The 16,309-nt window shown below is 42.7% G+C and overlaps 1 protein-coding gene across 1 annotated transcript in view; it reads left to right on the forward strand.

Annotated features, from left to right (window-relative positions):
* Nucleotides 1–642: 642 nt before the first annotated feature.
* Nucleotides 643–16,309, forward strand: part of CAPN13 (calpain 13) — an 86,441-nt gene continuing 70,774 nt past the window's right edge. The window contains exon 1 of the mRNA XM_017850059.1: nucleotides 643–856. The gene's annotated coding sequence lies outside the window, so the exon portion shown is untranslated. The remainder of the gene's footprint in view (nucleotides 857–16,309) is intronic.

Consider the following 16,309-nt stretch of genomic DNA (forward strand, 5'->3'; position numbering starts at 1 on the left):
TAAGGTATGCTATGCCATCAGGGTTCTGGAGTTGGCTTCTAAAGAGCACCTACGAATGGGGAGGAAGAACATCAAGGAATTAAAGATGCCAGAAAAGCAAACAGCCCCTTGGATTTGAGAACAGGAAACATGCACTTTACACGCCTCATCTCTTTCTGCCCCATCCAGTAAGCGGGGATGATGCAGAGACCTTCCCTGGGTCTCGCCCTGCCCAGGAGTTAACGTGTTCTATGATGTATTTGTAGAAAGAAGATGGTCTGTCTATTAGAAAGAGATGTGATGTGATTGACATGGAGTGGCCACTCTTGACACAGGAGACATGGCAATTGTACTTCCCTGTATGAGAATGAGGCTGGAAGGAAGGTTGCTTCCCTCAGTCTTTTCTCAGCAGAGGTGTTTTATAAAATGAAACAAAACAAAACACCAATTCCCTGAAGCAGAATAAAGATAAAGAAACTGAAATATCTGGAAACAATGAAAACCACAAGAGCCAAGAAATGGGCAGCTCAGGGGCCCCAGGAAGTGAGGTGGGATCAGGCAGAAATAGGCTTGGGGCGGAGAATCTGGAAGCTACTGCTGTTTACAGCCAATGTCTTCTCTCTCTCCAACAGGTGGCAGGCCACTGCCCAGTGCTGAAGTCACTGTTTAACGAAGGTGGAGCATGCCTTTACCTGGTACACCCATATAAGGAAAAGCCTGAGGGCAGGAGCAAGCAGACACCAGCACTGCTCTTTCTTCAAGACAGCCGGCCGGCCCTGCTCTCCTCTGCCAGTCTCCTCCTCCACTCTCTATCCCGAGAGCCTGTGGAACCTGCCCGTCTCCCCTCCTCCATCAGACGCACCTGTCTAGGAAACAGGTAAGACGTGAGTGGTCATCTCCCAGAGCTGTGGACCAACGCAGCCCTCTAAACATTAGTGAGCATGTACAGTTTTCTAGAGAGCTTCATGATGTCAATTCTGAGTTCCCACCTCCCAAGGTACACATTCAGTAGCTCTGGAAACTGGGTGTTTTTGATGCAAGTGGTCCAAGGATATGCTTTGAGAAAACTAGGGCAAAGGGGATTTCTAAGAGAAGCTAATCCAAACTTTGCATAGTTCATGCAAAGACAGTATTTCTTAATCATTCTGTCACCTTTGATTTCTGCTCATTCTAAGTTGTGATCTTGAGGGCTGTGTTTGTCATAAGGACACATCGATGGCAGAAATCATGCCTTCTTTGCGCACTGATGTGTAGTTTCTGATAGATAGTAGGTACTTAATAAACATTTGCTAAAGGGAAGAAGGGGACCTGGGCCCTTTGCTTTCTAATCATCTAGTTTATTAGTTATAGGAATGAAGTTGACAACTCTGAGTTAATCACAAAAGACAGATCATTACAACTTCAGAGATTCAGGAGGTTCCTATATGCCCCTAGTGGTGTCATGGTCACATATGTGTGTCTCTGTAACTGCTAAAGTTGTGTAATCTTTGAGATGTGATGCTGTTCTCAGGGAGACAGTTCCAGCTGCTCCACTTGGACCCAAGTTAACGAGATTAGCATATGTGCAGATATTTTCCTCTATAGTTACAGTTGGGGCATGAACTATACTGACTGTCCCATTTGTCCTGGGTCACAAGCACAACTTTGTTTACCCCCAAGTGGCATTAACTAGACTTTCAGTCAGATTATCCTCTTGAATTGTCTCACCTTTGTACCCACCTTGACACAAGTGTTGTGGATTTTTTGTTGTTATTGTTGTTTTGAAGTTTGGAGGAGTGACAGCTGCAGGAAGGCTTACTTATTAGTAGATTGGTTGATGGATATGTAATAACCTACCAACTGGGTTTATGTAGCATAAGTTCATTATCCCAATTTGTAGATGGAAAAAGTGAGGGACCTGGTGAGTGACTTGCTGCTAAAGTTTATTCCAGACACACATGACAGAGCTGGAGTTCTCTTGTGCCTGCTGGGTACCCTGTCTTGTCCCCTAGTTATTTGGTTTTATTTAGTTACCCTCTTGAAAGAACACCTTAGAAGAAAAGTTGCTATGAAGAAATGCACACATAAGGCCAAGCACTGTGGCTCACACCTGTAATCTCAACACTTTGGGAGGCCGAGGGGGACAGATTGCTTGATCCCAGGAGTTCAAGACCAGCCTGGGCAACATGGTGAAACCCTGTCTCTACAAAAATAATTAAAAATTGGGGGTCTGGGAAAAAATATTAGCTACATGTGGTGGTGCACACCTGTAGTCTCAGCTACTGCGGGCAGTAGCTGCCAGCCTAGGCAGGGGGCGGGGTGCCATGGTTGAGGTGAAAGGATAGCTTGAGCCCAGGAGGCTGAGACTTCAGTGAGCTACGATCGTGCCACTGCACTCCAGCCTGAGTGACAGAGCAAGACCTTGTCTCAAAAAAAAAAAAAAACCAAACAAACAAAAAACACCAACCTGCTGGCCCTGAGGCTCATTCCGTATCAAGCATTGCGCTTGATACTTCCATACGGTGAGCTGTGTGATCTGGGGCATGCTCCTTAACCTCTTGGGGGTCTCAGTTTCCTCATCGCTAAAACATGGTAGCAACAGTAATCTACCCCAAAAGATCAGTGAAAGGATCAAATGAGATCCTATAGGGAAAGCACTTAGCAGTACTTGAGCACATGGCAAGTGCTGAAGACATTTTAGTCATTATCGTTGACATTATTTTAGCCTGGGCTCTCTATAAAACAAAGCCTGAGGCAAAGCTTAAGTGCTACTTAGCGCTTAAGGTAAGACACCATGGGAGTGAGAATCAGGGAAGTGGGAAATAAGAAGAGAAAAGGGGAAGCAGTGAGGGGTGATGTGCCACCACCTGGCCTCTCTTCACAAAGAGACATGGCCAGCCACTTGGCCAAAGCAGGACCCCTCTGGACTGGCACTGTAGATGCATTGTGCCTTGGAAGAGTCCATCCAAGCAAGGGTAAAGAGGACATTTATCTGTTGGCTCACTCTCTCTCTTCTATTATTGTTCAAAGCTTGCCCTATGGGGAGTTAACTGTCCTGCACTTCCAGCTTGTGTCTTCTGACCCCCCAAGGCAGCCAGTGGGAAAACTAGATCTAATTGCTAGAGGCTTGGCACCTCATCTGAGTCCAGAAGTGGTCAGAAGAGCCACTTCCTTGGATGGAGTAAAAAAGGGACCAAGAGTCCTAGAGACAGGTTGAGGCTAAGAGAACCTGAGATGGCGCCTAAGAAAGGTTTAATAAAGACTGAATTATCATTAATATCTGCCGAGCACTGTGTACGGCACCAATGTTCCTGCCTAGATGTCACCTCTTTCTCCCATGAGAAAAACCATAAAGGGGACCTTGGATAGGCTGGTCCATTCCATCTCTCCTCAGTGTTTGGAAGAAGTCAGGTTGAGGGCATCCTAACTCTCTCAGAATTGTTCATGGTGTAGCATGCCACTGATAGACAGCAAGAAAGTCCACAGCCGTGCAAAACATCAGAGCAGAATCAAGAGGAGGTGTTGATTTCCACCCTTGGGACTCTAGCTTTTGGACAAGTGTGTCCTAAAGCATGGTTTACATACAACACTAATTTTGGGGGCTGTTGCTGGGGACTCCTTGATATAAAGCATTTATGATCAAATATTTGGAGGAATGTTGCCTCCTACTCTTCCCTCCTCAGAGAGTTATGATTCCAATTTACTTAAAAAGGCTCTGTTCACACCTGTAATCCCAGACATGGGAGGCCGAGGCAGGCAGATTGCCTGAGGTCGGGAGTTCGAGGCCAGTCTGGCCAACACGGTGAAACACCATCTCTACTAAAAATACAAAAAAATTAGCTGGGCATGGTGGCATGCGCCTGTAATCCCAGCTACGTGGGAGGCTGAGGCACGGGAATTGCTTGAACCAGGGAGGTGGAGGTTGCAGTGAGCCTAGGTTGTGCCACTACACTCCAGCCTGGGTGACAGAGTGAGACTCTGTCTCAAAGAAAAAGGCTCTGAGAAGGCCAAAACAAAGGAACCAGTCGAACTGAGTGCACTAGAGCTTCCCATACTGAACTCCAGTTGAAAATACAGCTTTGGACCATGTGTTCATGGGCTCAGTCTCTTTTGTCTTGATTCCTGAATTATCAGGGGACTCTTCTCCACCATGCACTACTTTTTGCTTTGCACAAACCCTGTCGAATAAAACACCCTGCAGTATAAGAGAAGGCTGTGTGGTCCGTGAGAAGCTTTTACCAATCTGCAGAGCTGGTTCTCCCAGGAAACAACTAGGAAAGCTCAGCCAAGCCTTGTTTCCTCGTCTCAATAATAAAGAGAGGTGAACCAGGCGATCCCCAAGGGGTCTCCCAGCCTCTTGTAATCCATGATACTCATGTTGAAAGGCAGCTAAAGGTCACCTCGTCTACCTCTTCGTTGCCTCAAAGACAAACTAACGAATAAAGAGATCCAAATTGTTAAGACAAGTTGTAGGGGTATGAAGTGGAGGTTTGCCCACTGCCGCCCTCTCTGGTGAGTTGAACATGAGATGGAATGTGTACCATGTCCCACAGTAGTGGCCGGAGTGATGAGCTGCCTCTAAGGACTTGGGCTGGAGGACAGCCAGGACTCCAGGGTTAATATCCTCACTTCAGCCAAGTAAGTCCCGAGGGACGTTTAAAACTGGGAGTAGCCAGGAGGTTTATTTCCTTTCCCTCTGAAATAATGGTCCCTCAGGCAGCACTCTGCCCTCTGATCTCCACTGGACAGCCCTGCCATGTCCACCTCCCATGCCTGTGGACCAGGGTCTGACCAGCACCTCCCACACAGCTCAGAGAGCTGAGCCAGACCCCGTCCCAGCCTGCAGACCAGAGACACAAGGGGCGCTGTCTCCATCAGAGCCACACACCTGCCTTCGGGAGATGCACCCAGTGGCCCACTAGAGACCACTGGTTCTCAAGGGCCTGAGGCCGGAGAGGTGATGGAGAGATGACAGGAAACTTTGCCCCCATTCTCCTCGCCAAACATTCTCTCTTCTCCCCAGTCTAATCCTTAGCCAGATGTGGCTGTCAACTAGCTGAACTACATATACCATTAAGCCCCATCTCAGAAAGCTCTAGCTTTCTTGCAGGAACTTAAGATACTGTCAGATGGCATGGCCCTGGGGGGAGATGAGGGCAGAGGCTTTCTGCAGGGGCTGGCTCCTGGGACTCCAGCCAGAAGACCACCCCAAGCATGTTCCGTCAACCCAGGGGCTGTCCTGAGCCAGTGCTACCATCCCCTCAGACCTGTCCTCAAGCTGTCTTCTTCCTCAGCCAGGACATCTTCCCTAGGTGGGCACAAGGATTCCCCACAGCTCCCTGCCTGTTCTGGAACATAGGCCAGACAGCAAGAGGGACAGAGGTCTCCCAGGACTGCGTGTCCCTCTATTCTCAGGCAGAGGCTCCCAGGCCTGTACCCCCTGCCCTAGGTCCTGTCCTTCCCACCATCTCCCCAGTGGGCCCTGCACAAGCTGGTTTTTAGATCGTTTCTGCTCCTCTCTCTTTCCTCTATCTTTCCTTCTTGCCCTCAGCCCTTTCCTTCAGAAGCTCTGGCTCTGCCCATTTCTTAGGGCTGGGGAAGGAAAGAATGACAGAAGGAGGAAGGGAAACCTCAGAGGCCTAACCACCACCCTCCCCAGCCTGCCTTTCTCTGCTTCACTCACTCACTTAGACACGTTTACATTCGCATTTACACACACACACACACACACACACACACACGCACGCACATACACATTCTAAGCTCCTTCCTTTTCTTGTTGCCTTTTAACATATTTAATATAGAAAGCTCTTATTTTTGAAAAACATTTCTCCTCCCACTGGTCCACACCCTTACCCCAGAGCAGGGACACCACCTGCTTGGATGGAAGCTTGCTCCAGAACAAGAAGGTTGGCCTGGGCCTCCATGGGGACCTTCATCGTGTGTCTCTGAGCACCTGGTCTGAAAAGGGAATGGCTCCTTTAGCCAACGTGCTTGGTCACTGGTACTACTGGATCTATCTCCAACCCCCCGCCACCCCTCCACCAGAGCTCCCAGTCCAGGGCTCAGCCCACTCACCTCTGCGGCCTCCACAGGTCAGGCCTGAGAGACCCAGAATAACCAGCCAGACTGGGATGCCCAGGTATCCAGGCCAGGGGTCCAACAGCTGGCTCCACTGTCCTTTCTCTCTCCACTGTGTTGTGGCTAGAGGCAGCGCAGGGGGGCGGTGGTCTTTAAAAAGCTCCATCCCAGAGTCACAGCATCTGCATTCCTTGTTTTCCAGCCATGCCTTGAGAACTCACATCTTGAGGGATAAGAAAACAGGGCAATATATGGACACAATTCTGGCACCGTCAATGCTGGGCTGGCGTGAGAATCCCTTCCCCTGGTGGACTTTGTCCTCTCCGCATCTGGGTCATCTCATTCCTCCCACTCTCTTCCTCAGTCTCCATGCCTGCTGATTGGCTGTCCCTGGCTTCCTTTCTGTCGCCCAGCCAGTCTTTGGGTTTCTCTTTGTGTGGTTGCTCTGTCTTGGCCTCTGCCTCATTCATTTTCTTTTTCTTTTATTTTATTTATTTATTTATTTATTTATTTTTTGAGACGGAGTCTCCCTCTGTCACCCAGGCTGGAGTGCAATATCATGATCTTGGTTTACTTCAACCTCTGCCTCCTGGGTCAAGCGATTCTTCAGCCTCAGCCTCCCGAGTAGCTGGGATTACAGGTGCGCACCATCATGCCCAGCTAGTTTTTGTATTTTAGGGTTTTACCATGTTGGCCAGGTTGGCCTCAAACTCCTGACTTCGTGATCCACCTGCCTCACCCTCCCAAAGTGCTGGGATTACAGTCGTGAGCCCCTGTGCCTGGCACTCATCCATTTTCTGTTTCTCTTTGTCCATTTAAATGAAAAAGCCTAAGGAGATAGGCCCAGGGAAATCCTTTAAGAATAAATGGATTATATTAGTGTGGCCTCAGCTTCTAAAGAACCTTAAAAAAAAAGGAAGGAAAAAGACCCCAAACCTAGCCTTCTGCAGTTCAAGCCTTTGGGAAGTGAGCAGGCCCGGAGCCGAGGGTCTGCCTGGGGAGTACTGGTCTGAAACAGTGGTTCTCAAGACCCTGCATTTTAACTTGGTACATGGCAGGCCCCAACTTCCTATGTCCACCAAATTTGTATTTGTTTCAGAAAAAATTTGAATTAGCTAAATGAGAAGTGCATCTCTTCTTCAAGGATGAAAAAAGAAAAAAACCGTGCCGAGAAATCTAAGCACAGATGAAATATTACACAGTGTTTCCGAGGTTCATATAGTTTTAGTTCCCAGAAAAAAGAATGCTCTACCTCGTCCTTAGAATGTAGTTGAGTCTACTCAACCCTATCATAATTGAATGACACCTATCAAATACCTCTAGGGAGAGGAAAGGAGGAGATTTCCATGCCAAGACAAGTTTGTTTTTTGTGTGTGTTGGCACAAACCTAAACTTTATTGAAAGGAATAATACATTCTGTGGGTTCCCATTTTATTGTCTAACAATATCATTGAGGCTACATAAAACCTGTCATCTCAGTTCCAGAAATACAGAATGTTACAGCGGAAAAGCACTTAGAAGAGTGGGACCAATCTTCTTAGTGTTCCAAGTGGGGAGACTGAGGCTAGGGGAGGGAGCAACATGCCCAAGGCCCATAGAGTTTAGTGGAGCTGCACAGATCCTTTCTGTCAGGCAAACCTTCTCTTGGTTACCCCCAGGGTCTCCTGAGAAGGACCCGTCAGCAGAGCTCTCCAAGCTCCCTTGTGCTATGATTCAGGAAGCGGCTGGGTCCACACAGCAAGGGCAGTAGGGAGAGAAGAGGCTGGGGTTGCCTTGCCTATGGAACCTCAGAAAGTCGCTTCTGCTTTCTGCCTCTCTTGTGCCAAGCTGATGATCTCTTTGGCAGTGAGCTCCAGTGCTGAACCCAGAGTCACTGGCAGGCAATAGAGAGGTCTATTCTGAGCACTTACTTTCTGGCACCTGTTCCAGGTCTATGTAGCTGTCTACATCTGAAGACACGAGAGAGGCTTCTTTCATTTCATTTCATAGCCTCTTCCCTGGCCCTTGGTGGATTAGAGGTTATCTCAGAGGATGAGAAACACTAGCTTGCCTGTGCCCCTCTCAGCTCTGAGTAGGCACAAAGTAGGATGCCTTTGGCCGGGACAGAGGTATGCTTTGCTCACAGGCCAGATCACCCCAGCTTTGAAGCTGGGGTGGGGACAGGAGTTAAACCCAAGCGCTGCCCAAACTTCTCCTATTTCACCTTGAGCCCCACTTTCCCCTTCTGCAAAGTGAGCCCTGCATAGTCTTCCTCTGAGGTGTGCCTTTCTGGGGGCCACTAATCCCACTGTGGTCTTCAGGCCACACATGCATGGAAACTTGCTGAGATGATTCTGAAGTACAGAGTGGCTCAAGGACAGCACTGGACTGGCGGTTAAGTTCCATTTTCAAACCCAATGTTTAAGCTCATTTTTACACTTACACCATCTCATATAAGCTCTCTGAGAAGTAGTCACATGTTCTCCCAACTTGCTGTAGATTTGTATCTACACAAAATTCTCTTCTTCCCTCTCTCTCCCACCCCCTCTCTCTTCTTCCTCCTTCCTTTTCCCCTTCTCTGTCTTCCTTCCTCCTTCCTTCTAACCCCTTCCCTTGCTCTCTTCTCTCTCTCTGCTTCCCTCTCTCTCCTCAAAGCCCTGAGGTATGCCAAGAAGGTATATAGCTGAAAGTGGTTTGCACATCCTTTTCCCACCAGAGAGCAGTTAAGTGCCTATTTTCTCCACTCGGGTAGCTAAATTATTCTCGATGTGTTAAACAGTGTAATTAAACACACACATACACACACAAGTGCGCAGACCCCTTCCCCCACCCTTGTTCCTTGTCAGCAGAGAGAGCGTCAGCCCCAGCCTTCAAGCTCTGTTAGTTTTAATTTGAGTTGTGGAATTAGTAATGGGTTTTGCTGGAACACTGTTGTGGGAAATAGATTGCTCCTCGTGCAGGGTTTGGGCACCATTTCAAACGAGTATTTGTTAAGGGGAAAACCGTCCCCTGTCGTGTTCTGCTACATTACATCAGATTTATTTCCATTGTTCTGAAAAACACCAGCCAGGAGAGGGCCGCATGCAGCACTCCTGGGCAGGGAACCATTGAATGCAGCTTCCTGTTTCATAGCTAATTGGAAACAAAATGCAAGCAAAATTACCCTTTGTTGCTGGGATATGCTAGGAGCATCCTGCGGACAGGGACACCAGGGCAACCTGTCACTGAGGCAGGGAGGTGGTCCCATCACTGGCAGAAAGTTGCTAAGTGGTTTAGCACCCAAAATATGATGCTGAAGAAAAGAAGAGAGAGCCCAGTAGGTTGAAGTTGGAAGGGATCTGCCCAATCCAAGGGCTCTTCTGGGCCCCCGGGTAGAGTCATCCAGCCTCTGCTCAACCATTTCCACCCAAAAGTGTTCATGGCCTTCCTTGTTCTGTGGTAGTTCATGTCATTAGCAGTTCTCTTCTTCAATACCATCCAATAAGGCTGCATGCGAATATTTACACTTAAAAGTAAATGATTTAAAATTGAATAAAAATTAAAATCCAGCCCCTGAATTGCACTAGCCATCTTTCAAGTGCCCAATAGCTACATATAGCCAGTGGGCACTGTCTTAGACAGCACAGATATAGAACACTTCCATCATTGCAGAAAGTCTAATCAAAATCACACTTCCCCAAATTTCTGACTCCTTCCACCCTCTGAACTGTACAGATCACGTGTTCTTCCTTTGCATTCATATCCTTTCCACTAGACATATGTTTGGCCCCAGGGACACCTGGCTGTCATGTAGGACAGGGTAAGCAGAGGAGGAGAAAGCCCCCTGGGACAGGGTAGAGGCTGTGGGACACTGGCCCAGCTGGAGATGCAGACAGATAGCGTGGTCTACAGCATGGCTCAGGGCCAGAGGTAAATGTGCACCGTGTTTCTGCCAGGCAGGTGGAGGAGGTGACAGACTCAACACATGGAAAGAACACAACTCTGGAACCTGGAGAGACCTGAGGTTGAGAGTTCAGAGGTGACTGGCAGGTGCCTGGCATGCCCATCAGCTGGTACAGGGTTGTAGTCACTGGGCTCAAGTTCAGGGCCAGGCAGGACTCTCAAGGAGTTTCTGATAGCGTAATGGACACAAGCTTTTACTATGTGCCACACCAAGCAATTAACAAGAATCTTCTCATTTAATATCTGTCTGCTGCTACAAGGCTGGTTTTATTACCTCCACCTCCTGTCCACTTTATACATAAGGAAAGGAGGCTCAGAGATATTAAGAGTATTGGCCAAGATCATTCAGTCAGTAAGTGACAGCTGGATTCAAACCCAAGTTTCAACTTGATTCTATGTGCCTGTGAGCACCGTTCCTTGCTGTCTCTTTTTCCTTTTTCCTTAAGACACAAGGCAGAGTTCAGTTTCCTGAACTGGAGCATAACCTTGGCGGTATGGAAACTCAGGGGTTGGGAGTACGGTTGTGGGGACAGAGGTGGTTAAACATCTGCTCTCTTAGAGCAGCATTATTCTGGAGGGAGGGGGACCTGGGCTGCAGGGCCTGAGTCTGAGGGTCACTGAAGGCCCCTCAGTCGGTCTTCTTCCTAGTAAACCTCTCTAGATCTCCAACTCTTCCTCCCAGGAAGGGATTTCCAGGCTTCCTGTCTATTTAGCTGGACTGCCTCCTGCCCGTATAGCACATTTTTGCCAGTATGAAAATTTGCCACCTCTTTCAGGTGGATATAACTGCATGCCAGGAGCCCATGCTTGCAAGCAATGGGCTTGCCTCCCTGCCAGGCACCCTTTTGTTACTCAAACACTCATTTTCAGATACCATTGAGAGCGCCGATGAGCCTCTTGGAATGTGGCCCCTAGAGCTGAACACAGATGTCCACGTGGGGTCAAGAGCGGCTTTGTACGGGGTCCTGGGGCTAGCCCGTCTAGAGCAGTGCCTTACTGCTGTTGAAGCTGGTCAGAGCCTACCACATCTTTCATAGTTTTGTCTCATTTTAAATAGGAAGTCAAGTGAGGCATACAAAATATTTTCAAAATGAAATTTACCCAAGACAGATCCTGCTCACTATTTACTTGCATAGTTAACTTTTTAAACGTAAAGACAGATTTGCAGTTTCCTTAGTTAATTTCATCTTCTTGGTTTTGAAGTCATTTAGAATTTTGATTCTGCTATCTGCTTGGTTAATTGTTCTTGATTTCCACTATTAAAATGATGAAAGAGTTGAAAAGGATCTTCATTTTATTTCAACATCTTCTTTAAGGACTAAGATAAAAATGTAGAATAGGACAGGACACGGGACAGAACTCTGTGACTATTACAATGCAATGATTCTTAGCTATTCCAGACCATTCATCCATAATCTCTGGGTCAAACTGCGAATTCTATTTACTACGCTGTATTCTACTTTATTATGTTAATCTAGTCGACACACAGGGAATAGGTGGAGATTTTATCAAATACATTTTAAAAATCAAGATATTTATATATATATCGTCCTTCAAAGTAAGGACTCTATTTTGGGGAAGAAAGGAAAAGGGAGGGAAAATTAAGTAATTGGCTTTGGCAAAGCTATATTTGCCAATACAGATACCAGCATTATTTTCTAAGTACTCAAAGTATTTCTCTGCAAGTCTATTTCAGAATTTTGATATATATGTTGGACTTCTTTAAAATATTATTATAGATCTATAAGAAATTTTAAATCAGTGTTTCGGAAGAATGTGTTGATTACAAATTTTCTATTTTAAAAGAGAATCTCTTACAAAGTTTCTTATATTAAATTCCCATAAGAATTAATATTGGCTCAATTTATAAAAATTAAACTTATAAGCAAATATTTGTAGTACATTTGTATTCGTGTAAAGAATATTGATGTTCATCAAAAGACACTGTAAAGGAGTTAAGAAGATAAGACACAAACTGGGAGAAGATATTTACAGGACATATGACCAATGAAAGACGAATATGCAGAGTGAGTAGTGAATTCCTACAAATCAATAAGAAAAAGACAACTCAATAGACAAATGGGCACAAAATATGAATATTCATTCCTCAAGAGAGGGAACATGAATGGAGAATAAACATAGTGAGAGATGCTCAATCTTACCAGTAATCAGGGAAACAAATTAAAACCATAGGAGTTGCCACTTACTCCCACGAGATGGGTACAGATAAAAAGCCTGCCAATACCAAGAGTTAGTGAGGATATATAGCAATGACAACTCTTTTACACTGTTGGTGAAATTATAAATTGGTACAACCTTGGAAAATAATTTGGCATACTTAATGAGGTTGAGTATGTGTGTTCCCTAAACCCAAAAGTTCTACTTGTAATGTAAACTAGAGAAACTCTTGCATGTTTATCAGGAGATATGTACAATAACATTTATAGCATAATTTTTCATTAAAACAAAGAGAAGAGCATTAAACATCCATTGAGAGAAGAAGTACAAATAAATCATAGGATAACATACAGCAGTGAAATAAATGAAATCCTGCTGCTTTTTAACCATGGGGTGCAGGGGGAAGCAAATTACTGAAGACTGTATAAACTATATACAGCATTTAATTTTGAAACAACTCTACTTAGAATATATAAAAACTGCATATATTTAAGGTGTAAACTTTGATGAGTTTTGACACGTGTATACACATGTGAAATCATCATGACACTCAAAATAAAAAATATTTCTATCACCCCCAAAAGTTTTCTCATAACCCATTCCTCCCTCTACCCGCGTTTCTGAGCAACCACTGAACTTCTTTCTGTCACGGTACATTAGTTTGCATTTCTAGGATTTTATATAAATGGCGTCATATAATATGTATTCTACTTTGACTGGCTTTCACATAGCATAATGATTTTAGAGATTTATTCATGTTGTTGCATGTATCAATAATTCATTTCTTTTTATTGCTGAGTAGTACCTTATTTTATGGGTACATCACAATTTATTCATTCACTTTTGATGGACATTGGGTTGTTTCCAACTTTTGGCTATTAAATATAAGTCTGTTTTGATTATGCACAAGTCTTTGTACGAACATATGCTTTCATTTTTCTTGGGCAAATTCCTAGGACCGGAATGACTGAATCATTTTATAGGTGTATGTTTTAACATTTTAGGAAACTGCCACACTATTTTCTAATGTAGTCATACCAGTTTACATATCTACCAAGAGTGTATGAAAGTTCCAGTTTTCCATCTCCTCATAAACAGTGTGATCAGTCTTTTTAAATTTTAGGCCATTAGAAAACGGTCTATGGTGAGCTTTTGCTGTGGTATGAATCTGCATTTCACTGATAACTTATGACGTGGAACATCTTTTCATGTTGGGTTATTGCCTGTTTTTATATATTATTTGGTGATGTGTCTGTTCAAATCTTTTGGCCATTTTAATGGGTTTTTTTCTTATTATTGATTTGTAAGAGTTCTTTATATGTTGTGGATTCAAGTCCTTTGTCTGATATATGTGCTGCAAATATTTTCACCTAGTCTGAAATATGTATTTGTGTTTTTTTAACGGTGTCTTTTAAACTTTTAATGAAGTCGAATTTATCAACTTTTTTTCTTGTATGGCTCATATTTTTTTGTATTCTATCAAAAACACATTTACCTACCCCAAGTTTGCAAATGTTTTCTTCTGAAAGTATTATAATTTAAGTTTTACCTTTAGGTCTATGATCATTTTGACTTGGTTTTTGTGTATGGTGTGAAGTAAGATCCATGTTTGTTTGTACTTTTCCCATTTAGAAATCCTGTTGATCCAGCACCATTTTTTTGGAAAGACTTTTCTTTCCCCCATTGAATTGCCTTGAAACCTTTCTCAAATTAATTGGCCATATGTGTGTTGATTTATTCTAGATCCTCTACCCTTCTCCATTGATCTATTTGTCTATATTTTTGCCAGTACAGTAGCTTTTTAACATGTGTTGAAGTCAGATTGGGTAAGTCCTTCAGTTTTTTCTTCTTCTTAATAATTGCTTTGGTTATTCTAGGTTCCTCACATTTAGATGTAAATCTTAGAATCTGCTTATCAATTTCTAACAACAACAAAAAAAAAGCATGCTAGAATTCTGGTTGGGATTGTGTTGAACCTATAGATAAATATGGAAAAAACTGCCATCTTGGCAGTATTGAGCCTTCCAATAAATGAACTGGATATATCTCTCCATTTATTTAGCTCTTCTTTAATTTTTCTCAGCAATGTTTTATAGTTTTTTGTAGATATCTTTAATATCTTTAATGTTAGATTTTTTCCCAAGTATTTTGTATTTTAGATGTTACTATTCTGCTATTTTTTGTTGCTATTATATAATAATACAATTTTTAAATATTAACCTTGTATCTTGTGATCTTACTAAATTTAAGTATTAGTTCTAGTAGTTGTTTTGTAGATTTCCTACAATCAAAACACCAAAATAGGACCAGTTCTCTTCTTGTTTCTGGTCTTTTTGCCTTTAATTTTCTTGTTGCATTGGCTAGGACCTTCACAACAGTGGTACATAGAACTATAACAGTAGGCATTCTTCCCTTGATTCTGATTGTAAAGGGAAGAAAATGCATTTTCCATCATTAAATATTATGTTAGCTGTAAATTTTTCACAGATACCCTCCTGAGGATGTTACCTACTATTTCTAGTTTTCTGAGAGTTTTTATCATAAATTATGTCTTTGTAGCTTTTACTGTGGTAGATTGCAGGTGGAGTTTTAAAATATAAATCAACCTAACATTCCTGGAATAAACCCAACTTATGATGTGGTATTTTCTTTTTTTCTTTTTTTTTCAACATTATTGGATTTGATTTGCTAAAATTTTAAGGCTCTTTGCTTCTCTATTCATGAGAATATTGGTCTGTAATATTTTTTTGAGGAAGAAGATTTCTTTATGAGGTTTTGTTTTTAGTATTTTGCTGAGCTGATAAAAATAAGTTCAGCCATATTTCCCCTCTTGTCTATTTTCTGAGGAAGTTCATGTAAGATTAGTGTTACTCTGTCCTTGAAGGTGTAATAGAATTCACTAGTGAAACTATCTGAGCCTGGGGGTTTCTTCTGGAGAAAGCTTTTGATAGTAAATTCAATTTCTTTACTATATATGGCATTATTCAGATTTTCTGTTTCTTCTGTGTCAACTTTGATAAATTGTATTTTTCAAGAAATTAATCCATTGTATGCAACTTAGCAGATTTGTTGGCACTGGGTTGTTCGTAATATTCTCTTATTAGCCCTTTAATGTCTATAGGACGTGTGATGATAACCCCTTTATCATATGATAATATGGGCAATTTACATTTTCTCTCTTTCACTCTTGATCAAGTTGACTAGGGGTTTATTAACGTTGTTGATCTTTTCAAAGAAGCAGAATTTTGCTTTGCTCATTTTATCTGTTGTCTGTCTTCTGTTTGATTAATTTCTGCTCTTATCTGTCTTCTGTTTTACTAATTTCTGCTCTTGTCTTTCTTATTTATGTCCTTCTGCTTATGTCAGGTCTTCCTAACTCTCTTATGATATTATGTTTGACTCATAAATTATTTCAAAGTGTGTTTAATTCCAGATATTTGAGGTTTACCTAAATATTCTATTGTTATTGAATTCCTCCTGTGAATTTTCATGTAGAAGAACAACACATAGTTCAGGGAAAAGAGAGAAACTGGGACAATAAATGCCCTTTTCATGTTTCTGGGCAGATGTAATTTAGGTAATTTATCTGTGTATTTTTACAACTATTTATTTCTGAGAGAGAGAAATACAAGCAGGTTAGGACAAGATTAGTCAGATAAATAAATAGTAATGAATATCTTTTCATAAAATATTTCATGTTTTAAATCTCCTTCCATATATTTTCTTATTTGATTCTTCAACAAAGTATCATGTGTCCATTTGACAGATGAAGAAACTGAGGTGCTTAGTGTGTACAGGGTAGAATGAAGACTTGAGTCAGGATATTCTGAAGTCACTTAATTCTTGTGCATCTTTTCCATGAAATATTTATAAAAGTTCTCCAATAAAAGGACTTATTGGTTATATGTGTGGAACACTGGGAGCAAACTTAAGTTTCTTTATCAGAGGGCTTCTTGGAGCTTTTTGCGAATTTCTATGAAGACTGTTCAGTATCAGATATTTTCCAAAATAATTTTACCTCATAATTTGTTATTTGTGGAAGGTTTCATGAAGCAACTGCATCACAGAACACATCCAAGAATAGCTGATATGTAATATTTAATCTGCTGACACTCAGGAGTTTTTTTTTTTTTTTTTTTTTTTTTTTTTTTTTTTTTTTTTTTTTTTTTTT

The sequence above is a fragment of the Rhinopithecus bieti genome, unplaced genomic scaffold, assembly GCF_001698545.2.
Source record: "Rhinopithecus bieti isolate Rb0 unplaced genomic scaffold, ASM169854v2 scaffold_33446, whole genome shotgun sequence".
In the NCBI taxonomy this organism is placed as follows: domain Eukaryota; kingdom Metazoa; phylum Chordata; class Mammalia; order Primates; family Cercopithecidae; genus Rhinopithecus; species Rhinopithecus bieti.